Below are 21,624 nucleotides of genomic sequence, written 5' to 3'. Positions count from 1 at the left end.
TCCACGTTTCTCGTTTGTTCTTTTCCCTGGCCGCGTTATTAATGCGCATCGACGAATCCAGAATCCTCGATCCAGAATCGCGAAATGAACGTTTTCCAACGATGGGAACACGGCCTTGCACCTTTCGATCGATTTTTTTTTCCTTTCTTTTTTTTTTAACGTATCCCGGCCAATAACGAGACCCCTCGCCACTTTTTCTTCCTTTTCAGGGAGGAAAATAAAAGTTGTAGTAATCGTGGAAAATTGTAATTACAAAAAAGTATACGAGTTAATTATAATTATAACGATTGGAATTATTTTTTATTGAATTCTTTTATTGATATCAAATCAGATACTCGATTTTCTTTTTTTTTTTTTATTTTAAAATATGTATGAGGTGTAAAAGAATGTTTCGTTATATTGAAAACTACTGAAACTACATGTTGCGAATATAATAGGAGGATGAACGATAAGGATATATATTTTCATACAGCAGTATCATAATTTGACTTCTAAATTACTTAACAATCCACAATGTATATTATACACGTACTATCGTTGCATTTACATGTAATGAATAACGTATCGTTGATTCTCGTTAACCGAATTATTTAAAAATCATTTTTAAAAATAAAACCATCTCTTTTTATGAGATATCTTTTAATAAAAGATATTTTAGGAAATGGAAACGAAATAAATTAATGGACTCGTAATCGAGTGTATCTGGCCAATAAGAGAAAACACAATATCGCATTCTTAATTACATTGCATTTGTTTGACAAGAAGTTCTGCTTCTATTAGTTCCAGAGATAAACGTGAGATACCGATTTCTAATGTGTTATCGATGATTAAACGAAAGATTTTCGAGTTTTAAACTTCTTATCTCGAATGATAAAACGTTAATTACTTTTCTCAATCTCATAGGGAGGCGATCAATTGAAGTTTCCATGCGAATTGCGAGTCAAAAAAGAAAAAAAAGAAAAAAAGAAATAATAAACGCCCGAGGAAAACGTCTCAACAGCACGGTAACAATGTGTTCGTTTCTACGCGTACATTGAAGAAGATAAATATTCTCCGGAGACGAGAGTTTCCGAAGAAAAGTGCAGCGAATATTCCAGAAAAAAAGAATTCAGAGAGAAACTAAGAAATGAACTTTACGCTTGATATGGTACATTTTTAAAAATGAAGTTGATTCATGTCCATTGCCTTGTTTCTCTTTTTTTTTCTTTTTTTTTTTTTCTTTTTGGTTCGACGCAATGTATCCTGAGAAAATTTCCTCGATTCGTCTCGATTATTCCTCGAGAGATATTAGAATTAGATTTGGGATAATTATTTATTCGAGAGGGAGAATTTTCATACCCTTTCTCTTGTTTATTCGAATATCTTGCTAAGATGGCCTCGATTCATCGATCTGAGCTTGACCCGAATCGAAAAAAAAATAAATAAATAAATTCCACAACGAACGTGCGAAATGAAGCAGAAAGAAATGTCGACAAATTAAAGGAAAAACCAGATACACATCGAAAGGGATCGAATCGTTTAATTCGCTGACCCGATGCGATCAATCGTAAAAATAACGACGAATAAAAATATGAAATGTCAGCTAATAAAGAAGGAATAACCTCTTACGTTTCACCTTGTGCTCGTGCTCGAGATCGATTTCTTTAGAATGCCACGTTTAAATTTACGACGCTGTAAGGAAGGAAGGGGATTACGATTTTTGCGTAAGTATCCACTCGATGGGAACGATTCATCCGCGATAGTATCGTTTGCAACGTATTCAGAATTCCAAGATATATATACCAATGAGATTATTAAAATTGTATGAAACTGAAGGATATTTGATAATGAAAAGATCGTTGTTATACGTGTGATTAAAATTAATGAGAATTCTCCTACTCTACGTTTGAAATGTGAAACGTCAAACGCAAAAATCGGATATACTCGAGGATTTTCAATGTGCGCTTTAACGATTATATGCAATGTTTAAACAGATCGTTCTTCCTTTCTCTGTCGTGCGTAATATTTGCATAATTTAAAAATAAGAAATAAAAAAAAAAATTAATTTGCATCAATTTGCAAATAATATTTTCCTATGTGTATATATATGACAATTTTTAAAACTTTTATTTGTCACTTATCTTTGTCTGGCCAGAAAAACACGAATAATGCGTTAAGATATAATATGCAATAACTTAAGTACTTGTCATACGTCCTTGAGAGTAATATTAAAAAGAAGTTTGCTTTACGCTTACACGAGTTAAGCACAATTATGTAACTGGATTGGACGAAAACATATTCATCGACACGTTTTTGTTTTCTTTCGTCCAAAGACATAAAAGGGTACGTAATCCAGTTTCAATTTCAATTCAAAATCGTGAATCGTGAGGGATAAAAAAAAAAAGGCTTGTTTCGCGGGAAAGAAATATATATCGGCGCTGATTGACCGGTTTCGGACAAAATCAATAAGGTTTGTGGCGCGCCCTGCTAGTCGCCCATATTGCACCGTTTAACAACGCAGAACACGTCAAAATCCGCGATATAAATAAGGCCGATCAATCGGGCAAAAATAACGGACGAAACGACGAAATGTTTATCATTGAATGATTTCCAATTAGAAATATAAATCGTGAAAGTTTGGCTTGAAATTAAACATTGGTGTAATCGTTTGAAGAGATGACAAGTAATGATTCTTTTAGTTTCTTTTTTTTTTTTTTTTAATTTATGGTTTTATTATATCGGCGAATACATATGGCGGTACAATAATCGTATATATATGAAACGCTAAAGAGATAATTCGAGAGCAGAAATAAAGTGGAAATGAGAAAGGTGGGGAAAAAATTCTGGTGTGATATTTTATAATTTTCATGTTTTGAATTTATGAAAGCAGTAAGTCTTTCCATGTTTTACGTTTTTAAATGAAAATAATTACGAGTATTTAAAATAACTAAGGAAGTAATCGATCAAAGTTCTAATTATTCATATCCAACTGTTAATTGCGTCAAAGAGAAACGAACACGTTTATCGAGATAAGTTGCATTGCTATGGGATTAATAAATTCCATTTGTATTTCAGATTAGTTTGCGCTAGTTTACCTGGAGAAATTTGGGAAATTTAAGTAAAATATGGAGAATTCGGTGGTTCGAACTCGCCTCTGAATAGAGACTGACGTATCGTATTGCCTGCCGATCCGTGAGGACGCCAGATTTCCAAAGCACGTGACTGAGGTCTTTACAAAGGTTTCCTGTACAGCTTGGGGACGTGTGCGCTGTTTCCGCATTGCACACCTGTATTTCCTATGCGGTAGACTTTATGTAGGGAATATTATGCATGACCTCATGGTTTTTATATATTAAATATAAATATCTTCATTGAAATTCTCTTTTCCTCTAACGTTAATTTAATTTCGAGCGTATAATATTATAAAATTTTATTCAAGGATTTACTATTGATTTGAAAGGTAAATCTACACAATTCTATATTAAGTGAGATTATTGATTAATCTTCTGATTTCTCCCAATCATCGATACAAATCTCAATTCGTTCACTAAAAAAAAATCAAAATTGGAATATTTCATTTTGTGAAAGAGCGTTCCATCACGGGCGTAAATTCCAAAATTCTTTCACGATTTAATTAAACCATCCATCCTTGTTCATAGAAACATATTGTCTAAATGAGAAAAATGATCGGGAAAAAATAAAGCGAAAAATAATTTTTTAATTCGAATGATTCTCTGGAAAAATAAAAACAAATGGAAATTATATAAATTTTCAATTTAGTCGAGAATCTGAATTTCTATCGAACGATTAATTACGTGCAATAAAGATTTATCGATTTCTATATTAAAATGATTGATTATTCCCGTCAAAAGCAAATACAAATTCATAATTACCGACAAAATTTCTCCGTTAAAAGTTTTCTTTTTTTCCAATTTCACGATGTTTAATCCATCTCCCTCGTTCTATTCAAACCCGATTAAAACATTTTTACGAACAAACCAGCGTGATTACAGCTGAAAATCTCTAGAATTAATTTACATTCATACACTCTCCTACATTTTACCCGTTCTAAAATGAACGTTGCTATATTTAATACCTTCGAATATTTCAAGAAGGGATTAACATTTTTCACTGACTAAAGCCAAGGTATCATTCTGGATATTCAGAGAATTTCAGGCTCCACACTGATACACGTACGATCCTTCTACATAATATATATATCTACTAAAATAATCGATCTCAATTTTCACATTTAATTTAATTTCTTTCTACTTTCCTATCCCAAAACAAAATCATCGTTTTTAAAAACTCTTGTTCGTGAAAAGATAAATCCTATTTTAACTAACACTGAAATAAAATCATCAAAGATTCTCGAAAAGAAAAGACCTGTTAACCTTTATTTCACCTCATATTTTCATCGAGAATCGACGCCTCTGAAAATCCTTTCCTCCAAAACAGATAAACCTTACCTCACCCTACTCCCCTCCCCTCTTTTATAAAACGCCTCGGTTCTAATTATTCCCCCTCGAGCAAAGAGCAAAGAATTGCGGATATCGAGAAGGATATCAGCGAAAGGATAAAAATATTTTCGCGATCGCGTGCAACTCCGATCCGGATGAGATCCTCGGTCCTCCCTCCGCATTATGCGGATCGCTTTTTGCCAAGAGGTGCATCTGGCGCCCGTTAGAACGTCTCTCTGGGCTGCAGGACTCCTGGTTAAAAAGCGAACCAGTTCGTTTTCCGATAGCCGGGGCCACAATTACCTTCGTACGAGCCTCGTTCTCCTCGATATGCATATCCGACATGTCCCTTTATTTTCACCGAGCTGTCGGTGCAAGGTGACCCAGCCGACCTACCAATTTTTTTTCTTTTTTTTTCTTTTTTCTCCCCCCGATTTCGCACACGAGGTAGGGAAGGGCTCCGTCGAATTTCTTCTCGAGGGGATTGTACGATTTGGCGAAAGAAGTTTTGTAAAAGAAAAAAAAAAACAAACGGAAGAATTGCGTGATTTTTGTGACGAAATGTTGATTGAAGAAAGAAATTCGGAATTGATGGTTTTAAAAAAATTTCTCAGTTCTATTGACACGGATAATCTCGTTCGTTTTTTAAAAAACAAGATTGAGCAACGATGCAAAGAGGAATACGATTGTTAAATAATCTTTTTTGGATATGTAAAAGTTATATTTTAAACGCGATTATTAACATATATTTTCCAAAAAAGAACAATGTACAAAAATCTACGCAATAATTCTAAATATAATATAATATAATCCTCTCTCGGAATCATTCAACAACCCTTATTATCATCGATGGCGAAATTCTCCTTTCAAATCCCATCAACTAACCATCTGACACAAGTCAATGACCACGAGTCGACGACTACCGAAAATCCTGTCCTCGAGCCTCGAGATCGACGACAAAGAGTGACATCTTTTTAACATGGGCATCGTTCGCATCGTTTAAAACGAGGAAGGGGGGAGGGGGGAGGAGAGAGAGGCGTCAATTTCCAGCACGATTCGTGCTCCCCCGCCGTGAAATTGAAGTTTCCGCCTCTCAAAAGAGACTCGAGTTCTCTCCACACCACGTGCCCCTCCCCCTCCCACGATCACAATCACAATCACAATCACACGATTGGATCTCGCGCGCGTCTTGTCATTCAATTCGAGTCATTAACCCAGTGGTGAATCGAAGGGTCGCACGCCGCGTCGCGTTCGATCGATCGATCGGGTCCCTTTCTGCCTCGACCGAAAGGGCGCGCGTTACTTCGTGTTTACCCTCTTATGACTCATGCCGATGGTAATTTTATTTTCGAGCGCACTGGGCGTGCGAGCGAGCGGGGTCGTTTCGAGTTTCGAGCTATTTCAGGGGAGGAAACGAAACGAAAAGGAAAGAAAGGAAGATGAATAAACGTTGATCTTTCTTAACGTCGAGGTACTCGAGCTTGTTGTCGAATGGATCGAGAAGTGGACAATTAAGGTGTTTGCGGATGCTCGTTGTCTATCGATTGAGGGGAGAATAAGAGGCGAAGGCGGGACACGAGATATTGGTACAGTGATAAATAGATGGATAAACGTTTCGAAGCAGATGCAACAATAAATTTTGTATACGGGGAACGCTTGTGTGTATCGTCGCAATATTTTTCGTACATCTTGGAAGTTTCAATGCGGAAATATTTTATTTATATCTTATTACCTTTGCACGGAATATAAAAAGGTACGTGAATATCGTTAGCGTTGAAATTTAAATGTAAATCGCGAATTGTATGAAACGAGAACAAATATCCAATCTATTCCCGGAACAAATCCGTAGAAAATTTTTTTCACCGATTAATATTCTCAGGAGACATTTCTCTAACAGAGAATATCCGAAATCGTTCGTTCCGTGAGATATTTCGTCGTATGCACAAAAAGTCTGCCGCCATGTCTCTATTCACCAATGTTCTCTAATGATCGACCACAAAATAAATCATCGTCAATTTGCGCCACGGATTTCGTTCGTCGTGACATACGACGACACGTTCTAAAACTAATAGTTCCCGCGGCTGTCCAACAGTTTTTAAACACTCGATATTCTCCGTTCGGGTAACATCCGACGTTCCGGCCAAGCATTTCCGCCGGATGAAAAATGATTTAAATACGCGATGTTTTCTCGTCGATCGAACAAAAAAAAAGAAAGAAAGAAAGAAAAATCGCGAAGAAATTTCGTTTTATTTTCGCGCGAAAAAAAGATCGATCGATGCCGCGCCGATTTAATTGACAAGTCCGATCGGAACAGGGATGGATCACTTCCTTCTGTTACTGCGAAAATACGAAAATGAAAACATCAAAGTTAATCGACGTTTTCGCCAGGTTCGAAGTTAGAACGACTCCAGCCATTGTACTTTCGCTTCGTGCGATATTAATCACTGGAAATGTAACGGTTAACCCTCAAACTTCGAGCTTCCGGTGAATATTTAATCGATGGATATTGTACGTGCCTTTCATTCTTCCGTGAATAAAATTATGCTAAGAATTGTGAGAAGATCATCTTGTTCGAATGTAATATGGATTGATCGGAAGAAATAGTAAAATATATGAATGAGAGATGAAGTTTAATAAAATTTTAAATGAAACGGCTATAATTCGGCGATTAATCTTGGATAAAAGGTTATACAGAAAGATGCATAAAAATACATAAAAATCGTTATAAAATATATATTGTAAAGATAGAAAAAAATATATATAATAAATTTTGAGTTTAAATGTTTCATTTTATCATCAATGTGATCATTCATGTAAAAAAAAAAAACAACAGCGTTGTTGTGAAAAGCAATTACATCGATTGAGAATTATATAAAGAAAGATTCTGTTTTTCTTTTTTATCCAAACTGATTTACAACAATCAAAAAAAAGTCACTGTTTAAATCATTGTTTCAACCTTTTCATTTACACGAAGGTTCATCAATTCCGACGGAACAATTTAATTTATCCAATAGAATGTATCGATCGTGAATTGACATTCCAGGAAATGCAATATCTGTAAGCAATGCATTTCCGCCGAAGCGCAAGGTGGCAATGATTTATGCGACTCGATGATCAAGAAATGCAAAGGAAGTATTGTTTTCGAGATTTCCGATTGATAGCGATCTCTAGGATCCGTGATTGGCAATCATTTCAGATTTATTAACCTCCAGAAGGAAGAAGAATTCGTCGACAGGCTCGATAGCGTAATTGATTAAATTAATTTCTCGCCGAGAGAAGATTCCTCGTTTGAATTCTTGATTGAAATCACATTTTGCTTCTCGTTGAAAAAACACGACGCGAAAAAATCGTAAAAATCGATCTGTCTCACTCATGAATTAAAAATTGAACAATTGTATCAAAATTGTATTAAAGAAATAATACATCTTTTTCCTTACTTTTTTTTTTAACGATAAAATCGTTTAACCTTGACAAAAGTGACTTTAAATTATGCGTACAATGAAAATAGAGAGTCGTGCGTTTGCATTCCATTTACAAGCAAAACTTTACGAGCATTTCTAGAAACTATTCAGACGCATATCTTACACGAAGCCAAACTTCATGTGCCGAACAACCACTCGAACCGTTTTGTGCTTCCCCCAAACTCTGCCATTCATGGACCAAGCACACGAACTTTATTCATTCGTAAAATATTAAAAATAATATACGTCCCATTAAATTTGTAAAACTTTAAACGAATTAAATTCATTATATTATAATCATTTAAATCGAAACGAGTTAACAATTCTATGCAACAATCAATATATTGATTGTCCAAGTATAAATAAATCGTTGCTATTTTTTTTTTTCAGAAATGCATCGAAAAATTAAAAAAAAAAATCCATAGAAAACAAATTTTTTTATTTTCCATAAAAATCTATGCATCGCTATCAACTCCTTCAACTATCCTTCACGTTATTACTCCTCGTCGATCCTCAATTCCGATCTTCCATCGTTTCGTTCGTGGTCAATCCGTAAACAGGAATGGCTGTTTGTTAACATAACCGTGGAATGTTTCGATCTTGGAAGGACGAGCGACGTTCGACGTGCGCGGGGGAGGCGTAAACCGTGCATAAAATTATCGACACACCTGTCGATAACACCGTGCTCGATAAGGACAGACTCATTCCCCTCCACCCGTCGTGTCTACTCGCAGTAGAGAGGGGAATTTCGTTTGCCGGAGATTTCGCAGCTTTAAAGTTTTGCTCTGGGCGAGGCAAAGCTCCCGGTCGGGATTTAATTTGAGAGCCGCGACGAAGAAACGGCCGGACAAGGATAAACCCGCCGCGAACTTGCCTTGCGAAGAAGACCATAATGTTTCGAGTCGCGGCCTCTTAATAAGTTCTCCTTTCCCTCCCTCCTACTCCCTACTCGGCTAAACTCGCGATGTAACACCGAGAGAGGAGCTTAACGAACGGTTCCACGAACGTATAATGCACTCGTTCCGCCTTGTTGTCGGCGGGGAGATGTTGTTGGCGGGAAAATTGAACGCGTTAACGTGGCATTTATCCGTGTTACGTTCGACCGAGGGTGTTAAACGAGAATATTCGACCGAGGTTGCTTAAAAAATTCGAGAGATGATTCTTTAAGGTAAAATGAAACGGATGAGAAATATAAGAGAGGAAGTGTAAGGAAAGAGTTGCATGGGTATATTTTAAAAATTGAGTGTTCAATAAAGTAAGAGTAAAGGAAGAGTGAGAAAGAAGATGGATATATAAGAAAAAAATTGATTTTATCAAGGTGGAATAAGAACGAAAATAAAAAAGAATTCATTGACGTGTCGAATGAATATACAGGGTGTTAAAAAATTAAGAAAATAGTTTCTAAGTGAGAGAAATATATAAGAGAGGAAATAAAATTAAGGAAAAATTGACGAGATATATATTTTTGATTACGACAAAATCTTCTCATTAGAATTGTTATCTATTAACCAAGTGTCAAAAGGATATCCAGAGGCAATCTGTGTATTTAAATATCTTATGAGACCATCTTTGAGCTAATAAGAGAGTCGAGAATCTTGATTATCGTTTGATTACATTCGACTAATTAACATGATCAATTCGATTAATTTATCGTCGAAAGTAATCAATTTTTGATCGAGATCCTTATCGATTCTATCGGAATAATTTTCGTCTATTTAATATCCTATTCAAAAGTAATATTGCGATAGATAGATTAAAAAGTACACGCGTTATTTTGTTCGTCATTCAGTCTCAAAAGTTCCAGAAGAAGAATTACTTCTAAGACATCGAAACCACTGAATTCGAAAAAGAATATAGACTTGTCAGCGAGTAGCGATCGACAGTAGGAAACACGAGTTATGTATACAACATAATGGTTTCAACATCGAGAAACTTGTTGAGCTGACTATTTGTAATTCGATAATAGTTACATGGAAACATTTCTCCCGCTTTGAAAATCTGCAATCGTTCAATTTGATTTGATTTTTCAAGCGATGCACTTTAACAGTCGCACACAACCTCGCATCGTTACATTTCAAAAAACGAGGAGATAACGAGTATGTGTTTGCACGAATCCTCTTTTTTTTTCTTCTTTTTTTTTTTTTTTTATTTCGACTACCTGTATGTGATCCCGATAGCTGCTCGTTACAATTTGCGACAGTTTGAACAAATGCAATTCCTTCTGAATAATTTTTTTTTTATTCTCGTAGTTCTACATATTTTTAAAATCAAATGTATCGTATTCATTCGCCACAATAATAATAATAATAATTTAATTCAAAAATCTTTTTCATTATCGATATATATAATTATTTTCTCTTTTTTCTGTTTACTTTTTAAAGTTAAACGAACTTTGAAATATCGACTTTCCATTTAAAATTTTAATGTGGGGATATCCTTTTATGAGAATTCGTAAAAATATTCGTATTCCTATTTCCCCTGAAAAATCGTGATTTTTGTATCTGTGTACACGTGTCGTCATTATTTCCACGATTTTGAATTTCTTGAATTTTATATTTAAAATTTTCATCCATAATATTCAAACGGATTAAAAATTAATATTCTACGCATTATCATCAAACACAATTATAAATTCACTAATGTGTATAATTTTCTCGTTATAAATATATTAATTAGAATATCAATATTTTCAATCATCAGAGAGTTCACGTTCGAGAAGAGATATTTATTAAAACTAAATTACCAGGGTACAGTTGTAAACAAATTACTGCTGGGGGAGGAGGAGGAGACGAGAATTCCATGGCCATTTGTTAAGTTGTTACATGGAAAAACTTGGACGACGATGAGCAATTACCCTGATAGTGGATATCGATGTTCGAACTTGCATGAAAATACAGGATTGATTCATTGCAAAGATCCACAATATTACATAGGTTTCGTTGATGGAGCAATGTTATAAAAAAAGTTATTAACGAAAAATCAATATGTAATAAACGGTGTCATAAATGGAGGGCGGGGAAAAGAAAAAATATTACATTGGACATGTGTTTCCGAATGTTCGTTGTAAAATTGACGATACAATGGCAAAGGGAAACGAATCAATTAACAGGAACACGCGAAAGTTCTCAAATCAACGCGAGATGCAATTAAACGAGGCTAAATTGGAAAAATTGTATTATTTATATCTCATAGAAATAGGCGGAGTTAAACTTCTGGAAAATTGTGTATTTGCCCTTCTAATAATACGTGAAAATTGATCGAACCAACTGTAAAAAAAAAAAAAAAAACAAAAAGAAAGAAAGGTCGCGAAAAATATTTCACTCTTTTCCTTTGCGCGTGCAAAATTCGCACGGGCAATGTTTCCCTCCCTAAAAATCATCCATACGGCAACGAGACAATGAGGAAGATAACAATGATTTCAAAGTCAATTACACCACACAACTTTAAATAAACTCGAAACCAAATTTCCCCCGTATTAACTGGAATATTAAATGTACAATATCAAACGCTTGGATGGCCAAGAAAATAATTGAATTCCTCTCTTTCTATTAATTTTTCCGTCTCTCTCCTCCCCTTCAGACAGGCAGAAAACGCAAAGGTAATCCATTTTTATCGGATCACGGTGCGCATGTAAATTGTTCCGCGCGGCGCGGAATGAAACGCGGAACGCGGAATATATTTTCATTCGCTGGGATCGATCATCCCCGATATCCGGTCCGGCTCACGAGTCAAAGTTAGGTCCTGGACAAGCGGCTGTATGAAATATTGGTTTTACGACTCGGCCGTAAATCACCTATAATCCTATTTTTAGTTGATAGGCGTGGTAAAGTTGCAGTCCGTCATCAATGCGCGATAAATTACTCGCGAAAGCAGTTCCTTTGTATTTTCTTTTTCTTTTTTTTCCCCCCTTCCTTCTTCCTCCATCCCTTCTTTTCCTCGATGCGTATGAAGGCAGACCTACAACGCGGCCCGAGCACAACTTTCGTTTCCGACGTTACTCGCAGCTACGATCAATAATTAGCTGTGAATTGTCTGTACCAGTGAATGGAAAAAGCTACTACCGAGTTACAGACAGTTTGTCGTGCTGAATATCGCGGAGTATTAACCAGGATTCGAAGGTTTATTTTAAAAATTGTAGGAGTGAATGTAAAAGGGGATTGAAATCGTTCGATTGAAAATATTTTTTTATCCTTGATCGTGGGTGTTTGATTGACGATGATTGAACGAATGATGGATTGATTAATGAGTGATTGAAACGAGTTTGAAAGAAGTATTTATAAAGGAATGAATGTTTATTTCTTGTTTCGATAAAAGGAAGAATTTTTATTTACTGAAAAAATATATATATATATATATGGACTGTATATTATTCATTTTTCAGAAAATTTTTGAAAGTAAAATTGTTTACCGTAGGAAAAATGATGATGGAAATTTCGAAAGAAATATGTATTGCATATTTTTTGAAACGTAACAAACATATTTTCTCAACTTACTAACGAATCGATATTCGCGATAAATCAATAATAATTCCTCTTTCCCTTTTTGCAAAATTTTGAAAAATTTTAAAAAATTTTATACAATTTTAACGATTCATTGTAACAAATACAGTAACAAATTCTATATAAATGAATTTTACAATATTATTGTAAAACTGTAAAAATTATTATATAGAACTAGATTACCAATATTTTATAACGAGTATTTTATTTAATAAAAATAAAGATTTATTCGTTTTGTCTTCGTAATGAAAAATAAAATTTAATATTTCGGATATTTTACATCCTCCTGGCACATTGAAACTCCCCATAAATGCATCAAAATCTATTTAATCCACTTACAACATATCGCTTCTCGATTGGCAAATACTGTTATTAAACTATCGTGCAAAAAAAAAGGGAGGCAGAGAAGCAAAACTTAATCCACGATGAATAGTATCCAGGCAACCGGGCTCGCTTTTCCCAGCATTCTCATCGATTCAACCCGGCGATCTTGCCCGGCGCAAACGTCTGCATGGCATTACGTTATTAATACCGCCGCCATACAACGGGAGGAAATCACAAAAGGCGGGAACGTTTGACGGCCGGCGTAGCAAACTTCTCGCGACAAACACCGTTGTTGACTCGCGTCGAGAATTTTAATTTCGTCCAGACACTTATTACGCGAAATATGGCGACAGTAAATTAGATAACACCTAGAGGGGATTATCTGTGCGTTTAAAAGCTTCTCGTTATCTATTAACAAAATTGTCTTTGGTTCGAAGTGAGCGCTAAACTGTTTCCTAACACGCGATGATACGTATATTTAATATGTACCTAGATGCTTTTAATTTTTACTCGTTCGTGCCACGACGCTCCTTAGGAGAGAATTGTGTCGGTCTATTCTTGCACACTGTCATTGATATTTCTTTTTTTCAAATTGTTTGTGCTATAAATAAAGATAAAAACGATAAAACTTATAAATATATTCATATTTATCAAATCTTGGGATACTCGTGTATATTTTTCCAATTAATTATCATATCAATTTTCGTAATGATTAAAATAACGAAGGATAAGTACAATAGGTAGTACAATAAATATTCGATACACGTGGTACCTTTATCTTGCCATATTAATCTTTACCCATTCGCTTCCAAGTTCAAGCATACGTAACCATATGGGATATATGAGATATATGGAGTCACAAGAAATTCTATTAATTCTATTAATCTCCATATAATGAAGACTTTGAGGCTACATTACAAACGGAAACTTGCAATTAAATTCTTCAAAGGTGGAACGAATGACGTTCGCTATTGCAAAATTAATTAAAAAACACATTTAATATACATTGAATTAAATAATCCCACGCTGTAATATCATTTATAACGATTAAAAAAACAAATTTTCTTTGCAATACGACTGATCGTATCGCGACAAATTTTAACGCCCTTCGAGTGAAACACGAACGTGTAATTACAAGATATTGAATAGAGTTACCGCTCCCTTTAGATTGAAATATTTTTGGCAACACCCTCATTACACTCTCCTAAAATAACCCGCCTGCTCTAAAAGCCTTCGATGGCCTCCGCCCCAGTCGTTACATTCGCTGCACTCCACCTAGCGTGAAGGCTCTAACCACCCCCTTAACAACGGATTCCCCACCTGTACCCTATACGCGAACCCTCTGAAACTTATACATTACCAGGATTCTTATTTTCACGGAAATCTCCGTCGCATTTACCACTTGAAAAAATTACTTACCACCTACTTTACCTCTCACGCAATCAGAGTCTCGAGTTAAAGTGTCGAAATTACGTAAACGTTTTTTTTTTTAATTATTACTGTCTGGTGTGTTGAGATGTAAATATCTCAAATTACACGTCCTATCTATTTTTCAACCAATTGAGAATTTCCTTTTTCCAATTCTTCAATATCTCTTCAATATTTCACCTATCATCCATTATTATTAAACCGTTTTCTAATTTTCAATTTCTCGCATTAACACTGTCAAACATTAACGATTTCCAAGATCAGAACAATGATTCGATTCCTCATCTATTACCTATTTGTTACCATCGATTTCTTCGCTACATCCACCAATAATCTCTTCACACCTATTAACACTGCATTGTCGAATACACGTAGTGGAAGATCGCTGATTAAATCGTCGCCTACCATCAATCCTTGTACACAATGAGCATCGCAACGAACAAACGGTGTACACATGTCTCGTGTTTACAACTGAAAAAATGCAATTAGCGTCCAGCCGACTCCCTGAAACGGTACGTACCTCGACACGTGCAAATCTTATCCCAAGATTCGCAAGGAAAATGGAGAGGCTACGTCGGCAAAAATCCAGTGCAAGTAGTGGAGGCGCCTCTTATTGACCGAGCAGCTCTCGCTAATACGACCAACTTCTCTCCTCCTCCTCCTCCTCTCTTTATCTCTCCCCCTCCTCCGTGCCGCTCGAGTTAACGAGTTTCTCTATCGCGTACCGAAAACAAAAAGGGAAAAAAAAAAAAAGAAAAAATCTTCGCGATCGAAGCGAAACGTCCCCGCGAAAGCATAAGCGATAAATCGTCGAGGTACCTTGGATAGTTCGAACAATGTTCCGATCGGGGATAGATATCGATGATAATTTTAATCAAATTTAACAGCCGCTATTTGCGCTTATTGATTTTGACGACCGTTTATAAACCAAGCTGACTCATGGGTTTGGCTCGCACTGGGTTGACGTATTCGAGTATGCGATGCAATTACTCACTGAGATTAGTTTTCAATGTGTATCATCAATCGTTTAATCTATTTCGATTATGAAGTTTTTCAAGTGTGTTATATTCGTTCGGGAACGAAGAATATTTTTATTGCTTGTTGTTGAAATTTTAGATTTGTCTTTTTTTTGTTTTCTCCCGCGAATAAAGTTCATTCAAATTTTTGCCTGCGGTTCAATCGTCATTTCGAATTTCATCATCGTCGAGAAAGTGTGGAGCAACGAGGGGAAAATAAAATTTGTAAAGTCATTCGTTTCGTTCGAGCAACGTACGAAAGAAGAAACGGAGGTAAATTTCAACGAAGGTGTAAAACTTTGCGTTCCAGAAAATGGAAGTAGTGAGAAAAGGATGTGTTTAGTTCTCGCAAGTTTCGCAACCCTCTATCATCCTGAAATGACGAACCACGTGTATGGATGCGTGAGAAGCAAGATTTAAGAGTTTAAAAATAATGAAAAAGTTGGGAGGAACCAATGATACCATGAACGCATTGTTTATCGTTATCTTGCGACTTAAAAAAAAAATGGAGCGTATATTTCATTTTGGTGGAATATTTTTTTTACCAAAAATGGAAATTTATCGTTTGAAGAAGTGATAAGTGATAAGGAGTAACATTTAACGGGTCTCAGGTGGTTTGAAAGTCGAGTCCTCCACTTTGACCAGTTAGGAAACGTGGAACCATGTTTTCGAGAAGAAACGAACTTTAGAAATTTCCACCTCTACTGCCATAGCATCAATCCATCCGACTGTATTCCTTGTGGAACTTCACTCGATTTTTCACTCTTCTTCCCCGCCCTGATGATACCATAAGTGAATAACTTCTTCCATTAACTCGAACAATGTTATCCAATGAAACATTTTAAACTTTCTTTCTTATCTCACTTCCCTTAATCTGATCAATTGACAAACCTACTCGATGAACAATTCAATTATATTTATTAATTAGCAAATATTACAAAATCGTGAAGCTGATCTATCTCTGTTATGGAAATACACGAAGAATTTTCATCGTAATATTTTTTTCCAAATAAAATAAGATGTAAGTATAAAGTAACAAAAAAAAAAATGAAAATTGTATATTCAAAAATTCCAAACTCAAATTTCTGACTATCATACACGTTCCACAATGAAATCGAAGAATCAGTTTCAAGAATTAACTTAACCACTCCATTTGTACCACTTCCTCCGACCGAGAAGCTCTCTTCCACCACCTATCTCGCATAAAATAGTCAAACCCAAAAAAAGGAAAAAAAAAAAAGGAAGAAAAGCGGGTGAGAAAAAAAAGAGCCTCGATCTTCAATCGAGAGAATCTCAAAGGGACGAGGTTCCTGCGCTATTTTATCAGGGGGGAAAAAGAAACATTGACGCGGTGTAGACCGAGCTGGATCAAAGCCAGCCACTTCTATCGATGCACCGATATCGACCGATCTCTCTATGCTCGTAATAAAAGCGTAACGCGCGGAGGCTCTCGAAACATCACCCCAATAAGTCGCGCGGAACAGTCGAATAAACAGGTAATTTCATCTTCGAAGAGAGAGAGAGAGAGAGAAACAGTAAGTGGGTGGAACGCTTAACTGGAGTGTTTTTGCTATAAGGGGGTGGCATTCTTCGGGTGGCGGCGTAAAATGCGGTCGAAAAATTTGTCCCCCGAGTCGTTGCCCCTAAGCGGTGGAAAAATTCTCGTAAACGTGGACCGTTGCCAAAAATTTCGATCGTTATAGCGCTATTACTCAACCGGTGCTTCTCCAGCGAAGCTTTTCACCGAGCGAAAAGAGTTTCGCGACCACGGAGTAGTTGCAGGTATCTGTCGCCATTTACAATTCAACCGTCGAGTCGTTTCGATCAATGGAAACCAAATGGAGAAAAATCTTTTTCTTTTTTTTTTTTCTTTTTCCTTCTTCGAGATGAAGAATGGTGAAATGGATTTGGTTAGAGTGTATTTATTTAGAAGATTTAATTGTACGCGTTGCATGAGAATCTTATTTGATAATTGGAGGGGAAGGAGGGGTATTAATCGAGGAAATTTTTTCTCATTTTTAATTTCTTTTTTTATTTTATTTTTTTTTTTTTTTTAGAAAGATAAAGTAAATTGATCGATGGATGATAATACGGAGATATTATGGAAATCGATTAAAAATTTATTAACGCAAAGTGACGTTTAGATGACAATTTTAATGGATGAATAAATGAAGAATGATATATCAAAATGCTGTGACGTTTAATCTCCTGTCCAACGAGTTCCATAAATCAACTAATTACACGGATAATTAATTATAGAAAATTATAGAATTCTTTCAGTGGTTAAAGTTTCAGCGTTCTACGTTCATACGTTTTCGCGAATCGACTGTGTTCCACTTTGACGATAAATTACTATTTACAACTTCTCAGCAATTTTCTCATCTCTGCAACAGATTTCCATTCCAATGCTCCTCGCAGGCGTCACAAAATTCCTTGAAACTTTCGCGACAATTAACAACTTATACGGTTTAAAACGTCAAATAGCTATTTCTGTCAAAATATCGAATAAATTATTACTTCTCAATCGCAATCGAACTAACTAAGGATTTTTCTTTCCGTTAATATATTATATATTCCATTTTATCGAGAATTCCATTTTTTACCAGCAAAAGAAAAAGAAAAGGAGGATTAATATTTCTACTTTTCCTAATGATAAAGAATCGAATGACACGACAAAATATAATTACGATACAACTTTACACGGCAAAATTCACGGTTTAATGAGATCATGCTCGAACCCGAGCTAGCTGTGCACCAAATCAAGAGATACCATACTATTTGCACAGGGAGATTAAAGCGATTAAGCATGTCGTATCGATAACAATTTCGCTTATCGCGGCAATTTTTTCTTGGTTACAATACGAGAGCGCTATGCTGCGCTTGGCTGTTCGATTAAAAAAAGAAAGGGAAAAAAGGTGAGAAACTCAGGGGGTGAAGGGTAAGTGAAATATTAAAACGTGAAAGTGAAAAAAGAGTCGGTATTGATCGATCGACAATGGAGCTTATTATCACCGCGCCTTTGTCCATTGAATTTCGTTTGAAATTGTAATAAAGTATAATATCCCAACGAGTATTTCAATAAGTTTTGACGTATTGTTACGTTGGCTTCGCTTTTAAATCGATTTTTATTAACGTTGGGAAAAAAAAATATGTGCGGAATAAAGCGGATATAAGGAAGTTTTAATAAACACGAGATAATGATGGATCGCGTTAACAATGGAGGATAATGGATGGATCGAGATTTAAAATTGGAAATGCAAGCTTTGTTTTATTTTATCTTCGGTGTATAGTGAAAGTAACGCAAAGTATAATAATAATAATAATAAGAAGTAGAAGTTTTTACCAACTTTTGTTTTTAAATTGATTTTCAATTATCAATTAATTATCCCGCGTCCGTCTTTTGTTCCAGCGTCAATTAAAACTTCGGATTAACTTGTTTTATAAAACATATTGCCGAGAATTGTTTGGATCCAAAAAAAAAAAAAAAAAAAAAAAAGCTAGCCGATAATCGAATATGAATAATTCAAATATCCGTTTATCTCTCGTCAGGAGAAATAATGAGTATAGAATTATTAACTTTTAATGGAATATTTTTCGCATTCGTGTTGACAACAACGAATTTCAATAGATGATTTCTCGAATCAAATTTAACATAAAAATAAAGAATAGAAATATTACGAGTACATTTAAAATAAAATTATTACATTCCCTCCGTACGACAAAATTCTATCCTATTCTTTTCAATCATTGTCAATATAATACATTTAATTCAACATACACGATACTCTTTCCATTTTTCTCTAAAGAAAATTCTAACCTGACCCCTTTTCCCTAAATTTCCTTTCACCTTAAATTTCGAATAACCCTAATTAATTAATTTAAACCGCGAAATCTCCCCTCACTTTCGCTTCATTTCCCACTTCTCATTCATCATTCATAACTAAGAATCTTTATCGTCTAAATAACATGTGTCATCGTTGTAATTTCAATTGAGTATATTTCCGTCGAGAAACCCAGTTCACGATTTCGAGCCGCGATATTATTATCACGATAAACTCGCTGACCTCCGAATTACTTCGAATACGATTTGATAACGGGAGTGTGTAATCCGTAGTTCGCCGGCAAACCTGTTATATTATGAACCGCAACGTACTTATCGAGTTAAGATGTAGTTATGTCATTACTGGCGCAGACAACCGAATGCATACGCGCCGCGTTTCGCTTCTCTGGATGATATGCTAATGTCATCAGTCGAGAGCAATTTTCTAATTGAAACGAGAAGAGCGTTTCGGCCGAGGGAACGAAGCTGAGCTTCAGCTTTGATTGATCTGTACCTCTTAATCGATCCGTGCGGTACTTTAGAATACCACATCTCTCGATTCTTTTATTGCGCGTTTGATAAATATGCTTTGCTTTCTGAAAAATCTGAGGAAGACTGCAATCGTTCTTAAACAATTATATACAATATGGAAATTTATGTATTTGCGGGAAATTTAAATAAGGAAAGAGAGATATGACAAATATATATTCGTTTTCGAAAATCTGATGAAGACTACGATCACTATATGTATTTATATATTTAAAATTTGGATTTAAAATCTATATGAATGAATATAATACAAATATACAAATTCGAATTGATCGAATATATAAATTTTAGAAAAATTTCGAAGAACTTATAGGTAAAAATGATGATTTGTGATTGATCAATAATCAACGTGTAAATAAACTTGATTTATCTATAACGAGTTAATAATAAAGATATAATAAGAATATAAAAAAATAATAATATTATATAATGATTATATAATGAAAAATACGAGAATAATTTTCACGTTCACAATAAAATATATTTTTCCAAACAAAATTACCAACTACAATATTAATCTACAAAATCATATACCTTCTAATAATCTAAAAATAAATCCTACAAATTACTACTCCATTCAGCGTTACAACCATCCAATGATATCTCAAACAAAACTACGCAATCAAAAATTCCCCTCTCTCTCTCTGTCTCTCGATTATCCAATTAATTAGTAGTGATGTAAAGTCGTCGAGAAAGTTTAAGTAATTACGAGTAATCCTCGTAATTAGTTGCAACCGGTTTCCATCCATGCGAATACCGATTTAAAACGACCGAAAAAAGAGACAGAGAGAGAAAAATCAGGAAAATTCATCGATCGTATCGTATCAGAAGATAGAGATAGCTATCTACCGACATTCTCCAGCCACATTTACCCCGATATTTATAGGCTTGATGCACACGAGGGGATATGTATACATATATATGTATGTGTGTGTACGTGCGTGTACGAGACCTCTCTTTCGCGCGCACCGGCCAACTCGTGTATTTGATCATCAAGTTTTCGGATTCGGCGCCCGTTTCGAAGCATCGAACGCTCGCTAACAGAAGCGCTACGAAAATATTTGCCAACTGTAACACGTGTCGCGAGTCGAACAGAAAAAAAAAAAAAAAGAAAGAAAGAAAAAAAAATATAGTCGAATAAATAGAAATCGCGTAACAGTCGTGTGCGCTCGCATTTATGTTTTATTCCGCTCGCGCGACCATTTTTTCCACCTCCCCCTCCCCCCTTTCGTTCTGTTTTATTTTAATTTTCGCTTTATCCTGATTGGATCGAGATGTTGGAAGCGGTGTACGTGAGACGTTTTAGAAAAATTGGATACGAGAGAAATTTGTATTATAACTTTATGAACAAATCTTTGGAAAGTCTTTTGAAAGTGTGATTCGAGTCGTTGAAATAAAATTTTATCAAACGTTCAAAAAAGATAAGGAGAGAGAGAAAAGGGCAACTTTGATCGTCTTGCATCGTGATTCTATATATAGAGACTTCTATATATAGAGTACAAAATTTTTGCTTTATAATTGGAAAGAAAAGTAAAATTTTACCACGGGATTGGAAATAAGAAAAAATGAAATACTTGGATTAATAAGGGAAAATTGAAGAAAGAAATGATATAAAAAAAAATCAAATATCATCATTTCGTATATCTAAAAATATATTGAAAAGAGCTAAGCGAAAAGAAAAATAATTGAGGCGAGGATCGAATTAAATATATCTATAAAAAATAAATATTGATAAGAAAAATTCAAATTAGATATTCGTGAAAAATATTTTCGATACATGGACGAATTCGAAGAGATCGTGAAGAATGATCGTTAGTTTCGTGTCACGGTATAAACGATGATTAATTACCCTAATGCGTAATAATAACCCAACGTACACCTACCTACTAATTAGTCATTTTAATGATTGCGTGCTTTCATTGTTCGTAACCTCACAACGATTTGAATTAAGAGAAGAGCCCTCGTTTGCGTTATATATACGGGTAATTAATATACGACTGGCTAAAAGGCGAGCTAATTCGAACAGATAATTCTAATAGCTGCTCTAAGACTTTTAATTGTGAGACTTAAGGGTTCCATCTTGATTGT

At 35.1% G+C, this 21,624-nt stretch overlaps 1 protein-coding gene and 1 long non-coding RNA gene across 4 annotated transcripts in view; one reads left to right on the top strand and one right to left on the bottom strand.

Annotated features, from left to right (window-relative positions):
* Positions 1-21,624, bottom strand: part of LOC107993727 (neurobeachin) — a 429,179-nt gene that overhangs the window by 396,550 nt on the left and 11,005 nt on the right. The window lies entirely within an intron of this gene.
* Positions 2,218-3,356, top strand: LOC107993734 (uncharacterized). Its single transcript, XR_009830184.1, has 2 exons — positions 2,218-2,322; positions 3,055-3,356. It is a non-coding gene; the product is annotated as an uncharacterized LOC107993734 (long non-coding RNA).

This window comes from Apis cerana, linkage group LG6, assembly GCF_029169275.1.
Source record: "Apis cerana isolate GH-2021 linkage group LG6, AcerK_1.0, whole genome shotgun sequence".
NCBI lineage: Eukaryota > Metazoa > Arthropoda > Insecta > Hymenoptera > Apidae > Apis > Apis cerana.
The sequence above is the reverse complement of the archived record's forward strand: the minus strand, read 5'-3'. Positions and strand labels throughout refer to the sequence as shown.